The 16,785-nt window shown below is 34.8% G+C and overlaps 1 protein-coding gene and 1 pseudogene across 1 annotated transcript in view; both read left to right on the plus strand.

Annotated features, from left to right (window-relative positions):
• SLC2A13 (solute carrier family 2 member 13) overlaps positions 1-16,785 on the plus strand; it is a 339,724-nt gene that overhangs the window by 36,365 nt on the left and 286,574 nt on the right. The gene's annotated exons all lie outside the window — the stretch shown is intronic.
• On the plus strand, positions 1,094-1,697 carry LOC129393514 (large ribosomal subunit protein eL30-like; annotated as a pseudogene).

Consider the following 16,785-nt stretch of genomic DNA (forward strand, 5'->3'; position numbering starts at 1 on the left):
GTGGAACTGATGCCTTGTCTGATAAAAAAGGTTACTTGCCTAATAATTAGATTTTAAAACATGAGATATTTGTTAGATGAATAATAATAATAATAAAAGCTATTGAAGGAAACCGCTTCCTGTAGAAACTAGGCACCCTTCTGTCCTTTTTTTTTTCAACATGGTCCTAATTAATTCATATATTCTGCATTTCCATGGTAGCAAGATAGCATCTGTAGATGCTGGTAATTTAGCAGTTGCTAATGAATTATAATAAAAGGTACTATTACAGAAATGTCAGCTATTATACTGGAGACCATAGTTCGGGAGACTTTTCTTTTTTCTCTGACTTAATTTCTTTTATATTTCTTGACATATTTAAGATGCACATAGTTTTCACCCAATTTTTTTTTATTGAATGGATGCAAAAGAGAGATAAATTTGTTACTAAATACCACTAAAAGGATTGTTTGGAAACATTTAATGAATAAGTATAATGTATAATTGCATTCATTGAGCTATACATGTTTTTTGAATGTATTATTTCTGGGAATGAATACCAGAAAGAGTGAATACCAGAAAGACTTTGAGATTTTAGATACATTGTATTTTTATCTCCTTTTTATTTCTCTTTTTCTTTCCTCACTCCTTCATTTCAACAGACACTAAATACCTAATCTTTCCAAAATTATACTAGATTCTCCTTATACATTATTTTATAACTATAGTATGAAGTATATAATTATCCCTTAGCTAAGCACAAATGAGATGCATAAATGTATGCAAGACTGTCTTCCTCTGCCCATTTTATCTAGACATTCCTAGACATGGCTGTTCACCAGTGGCCACATTTCTTACAAGAAGACACTGTGGTCAGCTCTTGATTGTTCAGGCGCTGTCTAGCTCTTTCTTTGTGACTTGTCTTTGGGCCATATTCCTGCTGTTTTTACCTCTCATCAGTGAGTGGATGAGAAAAAAAAAAACAAGAGAACTCATATTAAGTTAATTAGTTTGATATTTATCAGCTGTGTCTATGATACCATTTTTTTTTTTTTTTGTAGAGTATGTTATTTTTAAATTTATGGGAAAATTTATAATTCTGAGGGTTAAATTTTCTGTGAAACAAAATATTTGTTCACCATGATAAGAATGAACAATTTGCTTTTCTCATTCCCTGGCCATCTTGGCGGCTGTTCTTGGTTGGGGGCCATCTGGCACCTAAGCCAGGAATATGATGGTGGCAAAAATGATGGAAAAGTCACTGGAGTTGATCAATGCTAGGCTCCAACTTGTTATGAAAAGTGGAAAGTATGTGCTGGGGTACAAGCAGATTCTGAAGATGATTAGATAAGAAAAAGCAAAATTGGTCATCCTCACTAACAAGTGCCCAGCTTTGAGGAAATCCCCAATAGAGTACTACACCATGTTGGCCCAAACTGGTGTTTATCACTACAGTGGTAATAATACTGGACTGGGCACAGCATGTGGAAAATACTACAGACTGTGCACACTGACTATCATTGATCCAGGTTATTCTGATATCTTTAGAAGCATGCCAGAAGATACTGGTGAAAAGTAAACCAAGCAAAATAATTTTTCTTTAGTAAAACTTGCCAGAGGTTTATCCTTGTAATCCCTAATCCCAGCACTTTGGGATGCTGAGGTGGGAGGATCACTTGAGGCCAGTAGTTGGAGACCACCCTGGGCAACATAGTGAGACCCTGTCTCTATAAAAATAAAATGAAAAATAAATCGCTGGGCATGGTAGTGGTTGCCCGTTGCCCAAGCTACTCAGGAGGCTGAGGCAGGAGTATGTCTTGAGTCTAGGAAGTCGAGGCTGCAGTGAGTCAAGATTGCATCAGTGTGCACCAGCCTCGGTGACAGAGTGAGACCCTTTCTTCAACAAGAAAAAAAGAATAAGCCATTTTCACCGGAAGCAATCTGTCTATGGGATTAAACAGTGAAGAAGAAAGAAGAGAAAAAGTAAATAGAAAAATTGGATTTTATGCTGAATATTCTTTGACTAATATAAAGTTTGGGGAGAGAGAAGAAACGTGCAGTTGTATGTGCTTTAATATTTCTGCAGTCCTGAATAGATGTGTAATAAATTAGTAATTTCTGCAGTCCAGAATAGATGTGTAGAAGTAATACTAATTAGTATTAGTAGAATGATGAAGACAAAAATGAGTAGAAAGCTATATGTTTAGGGAGACAGCAGAATGATATTAGAAATTAACACTAATTGCATAGAATTAGCATGTCTGTATAAATAAAATGGTTTAAAATGATTTGGAAACAATATTAACCATGTTTACTATGTTTAAATAATATACTCATTTTATTACTAAAGAGTAAAGTTCTTTCAAATAAACATGGTTCTTAGATACAAAATATATTATCAACAATGGCAACAGCAACAAAGTGAGACCCCATCTCTACCAAAATAAAAAATTAAAAAATTAGCCAGGCGTGGTGGCACGTGACTGTAGTCCTATCTACTCAGGAGGCTGAGGTGGGAGGATCACTTGAGCCCAGGGGTTCGAGGCTGCAGTGACCTGTGATTGCACCACTGTACTCCAGCCTGAGCACAGCGAAGGATCCTATTGCTTAAAAATAAATAAATAAATAAGAATTTATATAGTAAACTAGCACTTATGCTTTCCTCATGCATCCTATACATTAGCTAACTGAATCCTAAAGCCTCTTGGTATCACCCTCGATTTCCAGTTTTGTACACCGGGAACCAGGTAAGTCATTTTCCCATGGTTACATATGAAGTGTAAGTGGCAGACCTGCAACTTGAATATTGTTCGTTATTGAAATTCAAACATGTTCTGTCTATATGCCACATAACATATATGATTTACTTTGAATTTATTTAGTTTCCCTAAGAATTGTAAAACTAAGTCTTTAAGATTTTTAAATCTCATAATTTGAGAAAAAAAGCTTTTTGTCAACTTTGAGATTTAGCTTTTGATAGTTATGTGGCTCTGTTATCTTTTCATGAAGACTTAATTTTCCTTTCATTGACTTACTTCATTTTAACTTGCAAGCTTAGTTCATGAAACTGCCTGACAAACCCAAAGCAATCTTCCGCCTCTTATGAATGAACTCATGAGTCTTTCTTATCCATAGGAGTACACTTACCACATTATGCATCATCATAATTATGTGTTTTTATTAATTGTACTTTTTTGTCTCCAGCTACATCACTCGGTTCCTTGTATTTTACATTTTATATGTAGGCATGGCATTTTATTCTGGTTATGTGTGAAACATTTTCGGAATAAGTGGTGGATTATTATTGCTTATTTATATCTTAATTCTACCTCTAGAACATAGTGGGACACCTTTTCCTAGTGAATATTTATTAGGCAGAGTCTGAAGGAGCTGATAGTCTTTAATGCTTTATCGCTTTCTTTAAAAGTGCATGTTATTTCTCTGACCAGACATTGATGTACTACTCAATTTTCCTTTAGGATAGTGATATTTTAGATAAGTAGAACTAGCAAGAATATGTGTGGGTTTGTTTTATAGCTAGCTTTGGGGCCATTTACTGAATGTTATACTCAGTACAGTTTGTTCTTTCACTCATTGCATTATACATCATGAGATGCAGGCCTGAAGCTTTCTGGTTGACCTCTTTGCCTGGAGAGAGTGGTAGGTTCCAGGGACTCAAAGTTAAATTTATAAATATTTAATCTCAAACCTCTACATTTAGTTACTTCAATTAGGATGCTCCGTTTAATATGTGTGTGTTTTTTTAAGTTGCTTTGAATGTGTAAGTTTTCTAAAGCTTTTTGAAAAGTGTGCCAAGTATAAATACTTTCAGAGGGACTGTTTAGCCACATAAACATGAATATTAGGATTAGACAGTCTTGCCATTTACTGGCTGTGTGACCTTGGATGTTTTGTCACACTTGTGATGTTATAGCTGGTTGTAAAATGGGGCTAACAATAACTATTTCAACGTGCTTTTGTGAGACTTTGAAATAAAACACTTATGTAAAACCTGCCTCATGGTAGGTATTTAAGAAATTATTGTTTAGCTCCTGACTCACCTTATCTCCATTGTGGTTATGTTTTGTAATAAAGTATCACAATAGAATATTTGTATCCTCTGAAAATAATTGGCCCTTTGGGTCACTTCAGGTTGTGGTAGAGAAGTTATAAGGTGTCCAAGCCATATAGAACATTTATAGAGTCTTAGATGACAGCTAAGAATTTTTGTTTGTTTGTTTGTTTGAGACAGTCTCATTCTGTTGCCCAGGCTGGAGTGCAGTGATATGATCACAGCTCACTGCAGCCTTGACCTCCTGGGCTCAAGTGATCCTCTTGCCTCAGCCTCCTGAGTAGCTAGGACTATAGGCATGCACTACCATGCCCAGCTAGTTTTTTTTTTTTTTTTTTTCTTGTAAAGATGAGGTTTCACTATGTTGCCCAGGCTGGTCTGGAACTCCTGAGCTCAGGCAATCCTTCTGCCTTGGCTTTCCAAAATGTCGGGATTATAAGATAGGTGTGAGCCACCATGCCTGGCAACAATAGTTTATAAAAGGGCAGATTGTACAGGGTAGCAGAGAGATTTGAGTAAGTTATTAACACAGCCAGAATAATCCATAATTATTGTGTACTCTCAGCAATTTATTTTCATGTTGATATTCCTGTTCAGGTAGCCTCCTGTGGACTGGAGTTACCTTCATTTTGCTTTCTGATCTCACTTTAATATTGCTGTTCTATCTCATTTTTTAGTATCTAAAATTTAAGCTTTTCAAGATAAGTGTAACTTTCTGGTATCAGTATATACAGTATTTGCTGAATGAATTAGAAATAAAAAACTGGGATTGTTTTGCTGCATCACTTAAGGATATCAATATTTAGTTTTTAAATGCTCCTTTTAATCAGTATTATTCAGTTTTAAGAAAAAATAATTTTTCTTTGAAATGATCAATTTTTAGATTGAATTTTTATTTGATAAGGTTTGATTTAATTAATTAACCATCAGTTACAGGTTTTTGCAGGATTTCTAGTACTATAGCTAATGATTCACTGTGATTTTTGCTGTTGCTTCTCACCACTAATACTTAGTCTTTTATGATAGCCTTGAACAGCATCCTTGATGGAAACAGTAACAATTTTGATGAAATATTTTGCTCTATTTGTTATGGTGGAAAGTCAATCTACTGAGCTTTTCCTATGAGATGTAGCTTGCCTGTGAAGGATTCCGATTTTGGTAGTTTTAAGAAGGCAGAACAACACTGTGGGACACTTACTTGGAATGAAGTTCCCTTGATTTTAAAAAGAATTTCCTTGCACTGTGGGAGTCTGTTAGTCTATTTCAGAGATTATTGTCATTTTTATTCTTTCCTTCTTTTATCAATAAATAATGACTCCATATTAGGTATTTTTATTTACATTGAAATATATCAAAATAATGTTTACTATTTATTTTTGAAACTTACATGTTAAAAAGTTAAGACCACTTTCTTGTGACAAAAGGATTAGGGGTATGTGTGTATGTATGCGTGAGTATACATATTAATATATATGTATACACAATACACATAATATAATATATATATTTTAGAGACAGGACGCTCTCTCTTTGTCACCCAGGCTGGAGTACAGTGGAGCGATTATAGCTCACTGCAGCCTTGAACTTGCAGACTCAAGTGATCATCCTGACACAGCTGCCTGAGTAGCTGGGATCACAGGTGTGCCCTACCATGCTTGGCTAATTTTAAAAAATGTTTTATACAGACAGGTTCTTACTGTGTTGCCCAGGCAGATCTCAAACTCCTGGCTTGAAGCGATCCTCTCATCTTGGCCTCTGAAAGTGCTGGGATTACAGGCATGAGTCACCATGCCTGGCCATATATTTTATATTTTAAATGATATTTATAATTGGTACTGAAGAATTCTCATACAAAAATCACTGGAGAAAAATAATTCGAAGTTTGATATATTTTGTGTAAGAACTGATGTTTGGTTTTTTTAAAAAGTAAAAAATAGTTAATGAGATTATAGTCAACATTTTTCTGGGGTAAGCTGAATAAAACATGAAGTCAAGTCTTTAACATATTTGGATTTGCACACCTTAATTAGTCCGTCCTCTATGACTTTCTTGTTGGAGTCATTCTTCCGGTTATAAATAGCCCCGGCTTGGTCATCCAAATGAACGTGCATGGCTATTGTCATTTCATTGCTATGGCAATTTTGCAATTAGTGTGGTAGTTGCTGGCACACTTCTGGGCAAGGGTTTTGATGCATTGACTTGGAAGTGGAAGAATGAAACTGCTTTCACAGCTGCTGTGTGATTCTGAATAGAGACGTAGCAGCTGCTTTTTTTTTTTTCTTCAGTTTTTTTTTTTTTTTTTACTAATTTAGATGTAGGCATTATGCTTCGATGAATTGTTGGCAGGAATATCTCCTTGTTCCCCTGTCTGTCAATGGAAAACTAATTTGGATTTCAAGTAAATATTGGGGCAGGTTGTTTGTGAAAGTTTCTTTCACTCCTCGTGAAAGAAAGTAGTCCTGTAACTGGTTTTTCTGTCTATCCTTTATCTTCAAAACGGAAATGTCACAAGTTGTGGAATAATCAGTAACTGACAAATAAACTTCACTGGGAGATTTTTAGTTATTGAAATGTATGGATTTGTCCCATTTCTAGGGATAAAACAAAAAATTGATTGGAGGCATTAATGAGGGCGTATCTATATAAAATAGGTTGTAAAATAGATACCGGAAAATGGTATTAATAGAATCATTAATGAAGGGGTATCTATATAAAATAACTTGTAAAATAGATACTGGATAAATGATATTTATAGAAGCATTAATGAAGGGGTAGCTATATAAAACAACTTGTAAAGTAGATACCAGAAAAATGGTATTTATAGTGGCTAGCTTGCTATTAACTTTTTTGGTCAATGTCACTTAAAATGTGAGCTATAATGGCTCCTTATTCTTCCATCACCAAGTTCTCATAAAGATAGATAAAGCAGGATAGTAAATCAGTCTTTCAAAAGGAACACTTTCCTCTAAATTTAGAGCATAATTAATGTTAATGTCACCCTCGAAGATTTGAGGAAAATTTTCTCCTACAACTTTAATTTGGATGTTTATAGTAAACCCTTTAATTTTTTTTCCAAGAGCTTATTACTTTTCTTTTAAACATGGAAACTCAGTATAATTTTCTTCTAGAAATATGGAAGCTTATACAATGCAGTAAAACTTAGTTTACCCATTGATTTCTCTGCTGAAAGTACTCCTAAAATATCTTAGAGAGTTGATGTTTTAAGTTACAAACGTCTTCTTCTATTTTTTTCCTGATAGTCCTCAGATATATATGCTTTTTTTTCTGTTTTGCATTATGAGCAATAATTAGTACTTCTTTACATCAGTATCCATGTTCACAAGTGATGGATCTTTTGAGGTTTTGGGATTTTTTTTTTCCCCTGAAGCTACAAAAATAAGAAAGTAAGAAATTTAGTTTTTTTCATGAATAATAATCTTGATTTCTGCTCAGGGGACTATCCTCTACCATCAGCTAGGGCAGATTAAATTGAAGATTGCAGGATTTCTCATTATAAAACTGTGGCCTCACAAGACCACCTATCTGATCTCTTAAAAACTTAATAAGCTTATTTTTGGTATGTATTTTTTAACACATCAATTTTTAACAATTGACTTTTGTATGTAATAAGAAGTAGGGGTTCAATTTTATTTTTTTACACATGGATACCCAGTTGTCTCACCACCATTTATTAAAAGGTCCATCTTTTCCCCCTGATCTACAGTAGCTGTTCTGTTGTATGTCAAGGGCTGATGTGTGTGTGTGTCTCATTCTGGGTTTTCTATTCTGTTCTAATGGCCTTTCTTTTTCTGTATATACTGTGTTTATTATAGTAGCATATAATAAATCTTGATATGGGGAAGAAGTCCTTTATTTTTCAAGAGTAGTGACTAATCTTGGCCCATTGTCCTTCCAGCAAGGATCAACTTTTAAATTTCCTTTTTTTTTTGGATTGTCAAATTTGAAAACCCCCACAAACTCATTTGGGTTTTGATGTCAACTGTATTAAATCTGTATGTCAATTTGGAAAGTACAGTCATCTTTTGATGTTCATGGGGGATTGGGTTCACGACCCCACTTGTGTGGACACCAAATTCTGTGGACGTTCAAGTCCCTTGTATAAAATGGTATAGTATTGGCATATGTCCAACACCTATGCTTCAGTGTACCTTAAATCATCTCTAGATTACTTGTAGTACCTAATAGAATGTAAATGCTGTGTACATAGTTGTTACACTGTATTTTTAAAACTTTGTATTATTTTTTATTGTGTTTCTTTCCCGGAATGACCCTCTATATTTCTAGTTATGTTTTTTGCCTCAATGTTTATGTTGTCTGGATTAATATGGCTATCTTCACTTTCTTTTGTTTAGACTTTTCTCTGTTTGTTTTTTATCCTTTTGCTTTTAGTCTTGTTCATGTCATTTTAAGTTATGTTTCCTGTACAAGACTAAAGTATAAATTTTAAGTCCAGACTGATTGCTCTTCTTTTTACTTCGTACATTTGATTCATTTATACGTATTAGATCTACCATTTTCTGTTGCCTTTTCTTTCCCAGCTTATTTATGCTGCTGCTTCTCTCCTTTTTGCCTTTTTGAATTGCCTTGCTTGTGTGTGTATATATATTTTTTCATACAATTTTTTCTCAAGTAGTTTGGAAGTTATATTTGCATGTATTTTTAGTAGTTGCCACTGAAATTTTACTCATACATATTTAACATAACAAAATCTGAAGTTACATAATATCTTTATCTTTATTCTGAATAATATATGCAACTTAAGGCACATTAACTTTCTTTAACCTTCTCCCAATTTTAGTTCTATTGTTGTCATGTCTTTTGATTCTCTTCTCTTGAGCTTGCATTTATGCACCACAAGATACTGTTAATGACTTTAAAATTTATTTTCTACATCTTTATCATTTTCTATGCTCTTGATTTCTTCCTGCATCTTTATTCTTGCACTATCCATTTGGGATCACTGTTTATCTAAAATACACTTTCAGAATTTCCTTATTTAGGGATTTTGCCCTTGTTCTTGAAAGATACTTTTTTCTGTTGGACTAGAAACATAAGTTGATTGTGCAATGAGGATACTATTTTACTGTTTTCTGGGTTCCATTGTTACTGTTGAAAAGTCAGCTGTGGTTTAATAAAGAAATTCTAGCAGCAGTGAGAATATTGAGTATGCCCAAAGTAAAGCAATTATTTCTTGTTTCCTACTTTTGTATTTAAACCAAAAACAAAAGCTAAAGCAAAAAAAAAAAAAACCCAGTGTTCATGGGAATTTTCCTTTCTGCGTTGATTTCTGATCCCTTTCCATAAATATGAAGATAAACACACAAGCTTAAGGTTGAACATACCTAAAGAAAGGAAACCTTAGGATTTTGGGGATCCTTTACAACTTGCCATGACAAATGTAACAAAAGAAGGTTTTCAAGTTTTTGCATTTACTGCTACTTATTTAAGTAGTTTTCATCAAGTTAAAGTCAGCCCTTTGAAAATGAATGTAAATTATCTTTAGCCATATACCTATCATATGTTATTTACCTGTCATCCATTCATCATCCTTCCACATCTGTCTATATGTCTGTGATACTATATGTCTGTGATATGAGCTGTCTATCCATCGATGCATCCATCCATCCATCCATCCGTCCATCCATCCATCCATCCATCCATGCATCCATGCATCCATCCATCCATCCATTGATATAGATTTTCATCCACAATTTCTGGCTTACAACTCCCATAGACCTTTGTTACAGTCTTTTTAAAATAATATTGGGGCCCTTTGGGCCCCAGAAGTAGGATCAGGAAACAGAATCTCTCTCTCCCTGGCCTTCTCTTGATCTCCTTTCACTGTCCAAGACAGGACTCTAATCTTCCATTGTGGATTATAAGGCCCCCAGTCCAGAGAGCATCCTCCCTATACCCTTGGAGGAAGGAATGCCACACAGAAGGGTCAAGAAGAATCTAACAGGCCTTTCTGGGTTTCCTCATTCATTCTGTTAGTGTAAGGTCATACCCTTTTTGTCCGATCACATTTTGACATGGTTATCTATGCTTCAATCATGCCTTTTCAATGAAGTCTCCATAAAAGGCCCAGGAAACTAGCTGAACACATGGAGGTTCCTGGAGGGTGGCACATTCAGGAAGGGCATGGAAGCTCCGTGCTCCTTCCCCATACATTGTCCTATGTATTTCTTCATCTATATCCTTCATCATATCCTTTAGAACAAACCAGTAAACAACTTTCCCTGAGTTCTGTGAGCTGCTCTAGCAAAGAAATCAAACCTAAAGGGGGAGTTTGGGAACACCAGCATGAAGCTGATTGGTCAGAAGTTGATTGTTGTGGTGTGAGAGCAGAGGAAGAATAGTTTAAGGTTTTCCATACTCAATGTGTATCTATTTTATCTATCTATATGTCTGTCTTATCTATCTGTCATCCAGTTTTCCGTCTACTTCCTCTGTCTCCTCTGGCATAGGGTATTGACTCTGTATAAATGAAATGTATTGAAATGTGCCATTAGCATACTTGTAGATGGAGAGTTTGTAAAAATCTAATAAAAAAGGATAAGACAATGAAGCTAGGTGTTTTACAATCAAATCATTGAGTAGCAGCAGTGCCAAAAGTTATATTACCTCATCATATGTCAAAGAAAATCACTACCTCTATTCTGGCTGTGTCAGTGTCTCAGAGTTACTGCAGCAGAAATAAGTGATAATGCCAGCATTCATGCCAGCTAATTTGTACAAGAGCTAGGCTCTGTTGGCTGAGTCACAGCTGCCACTAGATCTACAAGTAGAGTGAAAAGATGTTTATTAGCCATGGAGAGTAATACATGGGTTTATTTTAATCAACTTGTTCTAAAGCCAGCCTAAGAGAGATGATACTGCCCTTTTCACAGTCATCTGACTCGTTCATGAAGTGTTTGTCATATAGTGTGGAGTCTGTTTCTCAGAATATTATGAGCCATAGTTACGGCATCTTGCTTATCACCCTTCGTAAGTGTTAGGTAGCTATATAATCTTTTTCAGCCCTACAGGAAAAAGTTTGTTCAAATGTTGTAAAATATTTCACCATAATTAGTGCCTGCCATTTCAAAGAACTAAGCAATTTGGAGTTACATGTATATAGCTGGTTTACTGAAGAACAAAATATGAAATTGATTAAGTCCATTAAAATAATTTTGGCTGCATGGTAAAGAGAATCGAATGACGTTCCCTCTCTTTTTTTTCAGTCCATTCCCTTTTATCTTTAGTGAGATCTAGCTTTATGATGAAAGCCAGGTGATACAGAACTAGAGCTCCAAAAAACAGACTTTTTGTTTCATTTTAGGAATGCAATTTCTAATTCTTCTCATTGCTCTGTAACAAACTTTTCTATTTTCTAATTTAAAAGTATCTTGGAAGATCAAGTGCAAAAGGTATGCATGTAGAAAATAATTCCCTATTTTATAGTTATAAAATGAGGGAAAGTGAAGGTTAATTTGGCTGTGTTTTTCCTCAAACATTGGAAAACTGACTATAGTTAGAGGACTATGATTGCCATGGATTATCATCGAAGACCCTGGGAAAACAAGTTATGTGACATTGTTTGTAGATCTTAAAAACATGCCTTTTTCTTCTGCATGTTTACTTGGTTAAGATTTTACTATATATTTATAGTAAAATATATATAGTAAATCTATCTATCTATCTATCTATCTATCTATCTATCTATCTATCTATCTATCTAGAGAGAAATTTTCAGGTGTAAGCAGCATAGGGACATTTGTATGCCCTAGATGGAAAGATAATATTGTAAGTGGTTGATGAAGATAATATCTGTTGGTGGGTGGCTTTTATTATTTTTACCACTTAAAAATTTAAAGGCCAGGACCATTCAGTCTAAGTTTCAGACACGGGAAATAATTAACAGAGATCTTTGGTAATTAAGGTGGACATTATGTTGCTCTATAAACTGTGCCTCTTTGAATGTTGAAAAAATAAGTAGAAATTTTTGTGTAAAAATTATTCAGGCATAGTGTTCCAACTGCGTAAAATTCTTAGCCATTGTTATCACATGCTAGAACAGAAAAAGACCAGTTAATGCTTTGAAGTTGATATCAGAGAGGTCAAGAAATTCTATCAGTGTAGCTCAAGAAATATGTTACTTAGAACTAAGAAAAAAGAACCACTGGAAAAATGGTTAAGGAAACGCTCAGCAGTGTACCCATTTACCTGGATTTCTGTAGTCCAAATTAAGTAAAATATTAAATAAAACACTCGAGTCACAATAATTTTTCCTCAAATATCTGTAGTTGGTGCTCTATGTCATTTCATATTACCTACTTTTTATTACTTTATGGACAAGCTGTTTTTTCTTCCTGCCCCATCCATAAATTTTTTTTAAATCAATTTTTATTAACCTTGCAAATCAGAAAATTGTATAGGATGTTTCCAGCTTTAGCGCCCATACCTGAGCTCATTTATTTTTCTTATAATGGTTTCTTTTTCAACAATATCTTTTATCATTGCAATTTCCTTTGCTTTCTGCTCATGGAGAGCATATTAAATTGATGTTCTATACTTCTGATTCAGCTTCACACAGCTTCATTTCTACTCTTTACTGTGTCCAGTATGGGGTTTACTTTTGTTATTATTATGTATTCTGCTATTAAATTCGTGTGTTTTTACAGTCCTTCCTTATGCTACTCATTTCCCTATTTAATTTTAGTCTATTGTCTTTTTATTTGATTCCCTCCTCATGGCTCTTCGTTTCTGCTTTTTTTGTTTGTTTGTTTGTTTTGTTTTGTTTTTTGACACGAAGTCTCGCTCTGTCGCCCAGGCTGCAGTGCAATGGCGCGATCTCGACTCACTGCAAGCTCCACCTCCCGGGTTCTGCTTTTTAGGCAAGGTCAAATCATCTTATAAAAAGAACAACTTAAAAAAATGGTGGAGACTGTGTTCATTTATTATTTTGCAACTCTAGTATTTCCTTCAATAGTTTATTCTATTTTACTCCTCAGCCCTTTATTGTATGAGCATTTCTACAGCTAAATTCTAGTCCTGGGCTAGTCATATTCTGTACATATTCCTTGTGCATTTCATTGACACCTATGCAATTATCATCTGTATTCAGGTGATTCACGTCCTTTTAGCTCTGATTTAGGCCACACTGTTGTTCTTAGAACATTTGCCTCTAGATGTCACATAGAGTTAAATATGACAAAGCACCACTTATGCTGCTGCTTGTTAAATTCACTGCCTTGGGGAAAGCATATTGATTTCTTATTAACCTTTGTGCATTCCACTTTTCAGGTGGAAATGCATACTGCTTCTGCTTATGTAGCACTTCATACAGTGATCTTTCCCATGTTTTTATAACCTCTTAAATCTATTTTAGGAAATTTCTTGAATATCAATTTCTTATTTTGCCATCACTTCCAGTCAAGAAATTCTTTCTTTCTCTGTGTTTTTCCCTGGCCTTTCTCATCCAGTGTTGTTCTCTTTATAACACTACTATTCTTAAACTTAATTTAATTGATGAATACTCTCTCCAAAAAGCAGAACTTATTTCCAGTATCTGAAAGTTACAGGCTTCCCATTCTAATGTGTATGTAAGAATCTAGTATGGAATAAGAAGGGAATGGTTACATAAGTTATATCTTAGTATTGGAATATTATACTGTTATTTAAAATGATTTTGTACTATAAGGGTGCCAAACCAGGGTTTGTTGTATGTGGCTCTGTAGAGATGTGTTTTGTTTGGCTGGTGTTTTTTTTTTTTTTTTTTTTTTTTTGGCCTGTGGAGTGTGTTGTACCTTAGTTGTTATGCAAGCAGCTTAATATCTTCCACTCAGTTGGTCTCCTATATTTGTGGTACCTGCCTAGCTTATGTAGGAAGTTTGAGACCATTTTTGGAAAAGAATATTTTAAAGAGAAGGAAAATGCTGTATGAGTGAAAACTATAGATTTGTAGAAAAAAATACTGACAGTTATAAACAGATTTAAACAGTGGTTATCTATGAGTGATTAGAGGTGATTTTTATTCACTTTACTTCTTACCTGTAGTTTCCAAATTTTCCCTAATGAATATCATTAGGGAAACCAATCAGTTAAAACCAATCAGTTAACACTAGTTTAAAAGAATATAGTTTTGTATATGCATTCCATAGTACTAATCAATAACTTTTTATTAATCAATAACTTAGTCTACGCCCTTAGGCTTGACACTTAGGCAACTTATAGTACAGAAGATATGTGAAATCTGATCATTCCATTAACAGGCTTGTAGTCCTGCTTGGAGAGACAAACGTGATACAGGCTCTACTGGGATGTTACCAGTGAAAAAGGACATAGACAGATAGAAGATTCTCAAGCAATCTAACAGAAGTGGTCATTTTAGCCATGGGAGACTTCACTGAGTTGAAAGGCTGATGACATGTTTGTGATACTATGTTAAGAGCTCTTTAAGTTTGTAGACCATTGACGTTGCTAGTTATCTCCACAGAGAGAATCTTTCTTATAACCTGACTCTTCTGTTACAGGCATTTTATGTTGGTATTTTGTACACTTTGAAGTTTCCCAGCATCTTTTCTGAGTGTCTTAAGCCTTATTAGAAAAAAGTAGAAACTGAATTCTAAATTGTTAACAACCTGGTAACCATAGATACTTGACTGTTTGGAAAAAATGTAAACATATCAGCCCTGAGCAAGACAGCCAAACCAAAACAACCACAGCGAGGGATTCTGATTCCTTTGACAGATTCTGTTTCTTTTTATTAAAAGTATTTCTTTAGAGATGATAAAGCAATAATTTGCAAAATGAAATTAGAACATCATAATCCTTCTTGTTCAAGAAGCATTATTATTAAAAGGTAGCTTCATGTGCTTCTAAGAAGCTAATTAGTTGTTGCCTGGCTTATCATGCTGAGAGACAGCTGTGATTCATGGGTATTTATCTATCACAACAGGATTTTCTAATGGTATTTGGTTATGAAATTATTTATACTTCTGACTCAGGCCTTTAAAAGGGCTTCCAGCCGTTTTTGAAAGCCAACTTCTGCACTCCAGAGCGTTTTGTGCTGTTGAGATGGTGAATCAGCTTGGCAGTGTGGTAGTGTGTGAATCCGGTCGCACTGCAGTGTCTGAGATGCAGTTTTCTGGTGAAACTTCTCAAGCCAAGTGCGATAATGAGTGTTCATTGATGTAGATCTTATAATTTTGTAGGAAATTTTCTAAGAAACTGAGCTTTTTCAAAATATTTAGAAATAACACCAACATGGATTTTTGTGGTTATGTTTACTCTAATAAGCTGTTAATAGGAATTTATACCATTATATTCCTTATGTTAATTTCAATGTGTGAGTTTAGTATGGACTATTAATAACTTGTTTTTTCTTTATCAGGCTTTTATTTTATTTGGTTAGTGATTAGAATAGGAAAGAAATCAAAAGCTCTTCATAGAACTCTCCTGAACTTTAAATATTTAAATCATATTTAAATATTATTCATTACATTCATTTTTAAAGCACATAACTCTTCATTTTGAAGATCTCAAATCATCATCTTTGAGTTATAGTACCAGAGCAAAAATGTGAGCCTTGATATATTTTCTTTCTTTAAAACAGGTTTTAGGTAAATAACAGGGGAAATTTTTGCTCATTTATTTGAATATTTCTGTGGCTTATATAAATCAAGGGCTGAATTACACAAATACATAATAGTGATTTGAAACAGACTCTAAAGTTAAGCAGTAGTTTTACTTAACCATCCCTTCTTAAGTAGAATAATGAGCTTTGTTGAGGGACAAAATTCCATTTGTTTTCCCAAAGTGGAAAGTAGATTTTGGGGTGACAAAGCCTTCATGTTCAAGGTTTTCCACAAGTGAGCTCCATGTTTAGAAATCCATAAATTGTAGTTTGCATGGGTTGCTTTTATTAACAGCAAGGTGAGTTGTTAACAGGCCCTGTGCTTAACATGTGCGTATTGGGCAGATGTGAGTAGACTGAGCATGGATCCTCCTACTTTCCCAGTTTCATAAAGCGGTTTTAAGGTTTAAACTTGCCTAGTCCCAAATTATACAATTAATCATACTCAGTTGTCATTTTTCTTACTAATTGTTCCAAGCTCTTTAACATGATGTCTGGTGGCAGTAAGTCACTTAGCAGGCAATAGTGGCAGGGAAGAGAGAAGACTCTTTTGCCCCTAGAAGTTTATGTATGCTAGTCAAAGTAAGGTCAAAAATAAAATGTTTCTAAGACATTTCCAAAGGATCACATAGGCATGACACCCAGCCCTTGAATGGCACATTACAAAGGTTAGAGGACCTAGATCTGTGAGACCCATTTTGACATTAACTTGCCATGTGGCTTTCTGAAAATCTCTTTATATCTGTCTCTGGGGCTGGGCATCATTACCTTTCATAGGGGGATAATAAATTATATCAGTTCCACCAGCCTGTTTATAGGATTTTTTTTTTTTTTTTTTTGAGATGGAGTCTTTGCTCTGTCGCCAGGCTATAGTGCAGTGGTACCATCTTGGCTCACTGCAACCTCCGCCTCCCGGGTTCAAGCAATTCCCCTGCCTCAGCCTCCAGAGTGGCTGGGATTACAGGCATGTGCCACCATGCCTGGCTAATTTTTTTGTATTTTAGTAGAGACAGCGTTTCACTATGTTGGCTAGGATGGTCTCAATCTCCTGACCTCATGATCCACCTGCCTCTGCCTCCCAAAGTGCTGGGATTAT

This window comes from Pan paniscus, chromosome 10 (genome assembly GCF_029289425.2).
Source record: "Pan paniscus chromosome 10, NHGRI_mPanPan1-v2.0_pri, whole genome shotgun sequence".
Lineage (NCBI taxonomy): Eukaryota > Metazoa > Chordata > Mammalia > Primates > Hominidae > Pan > Pan paniscus.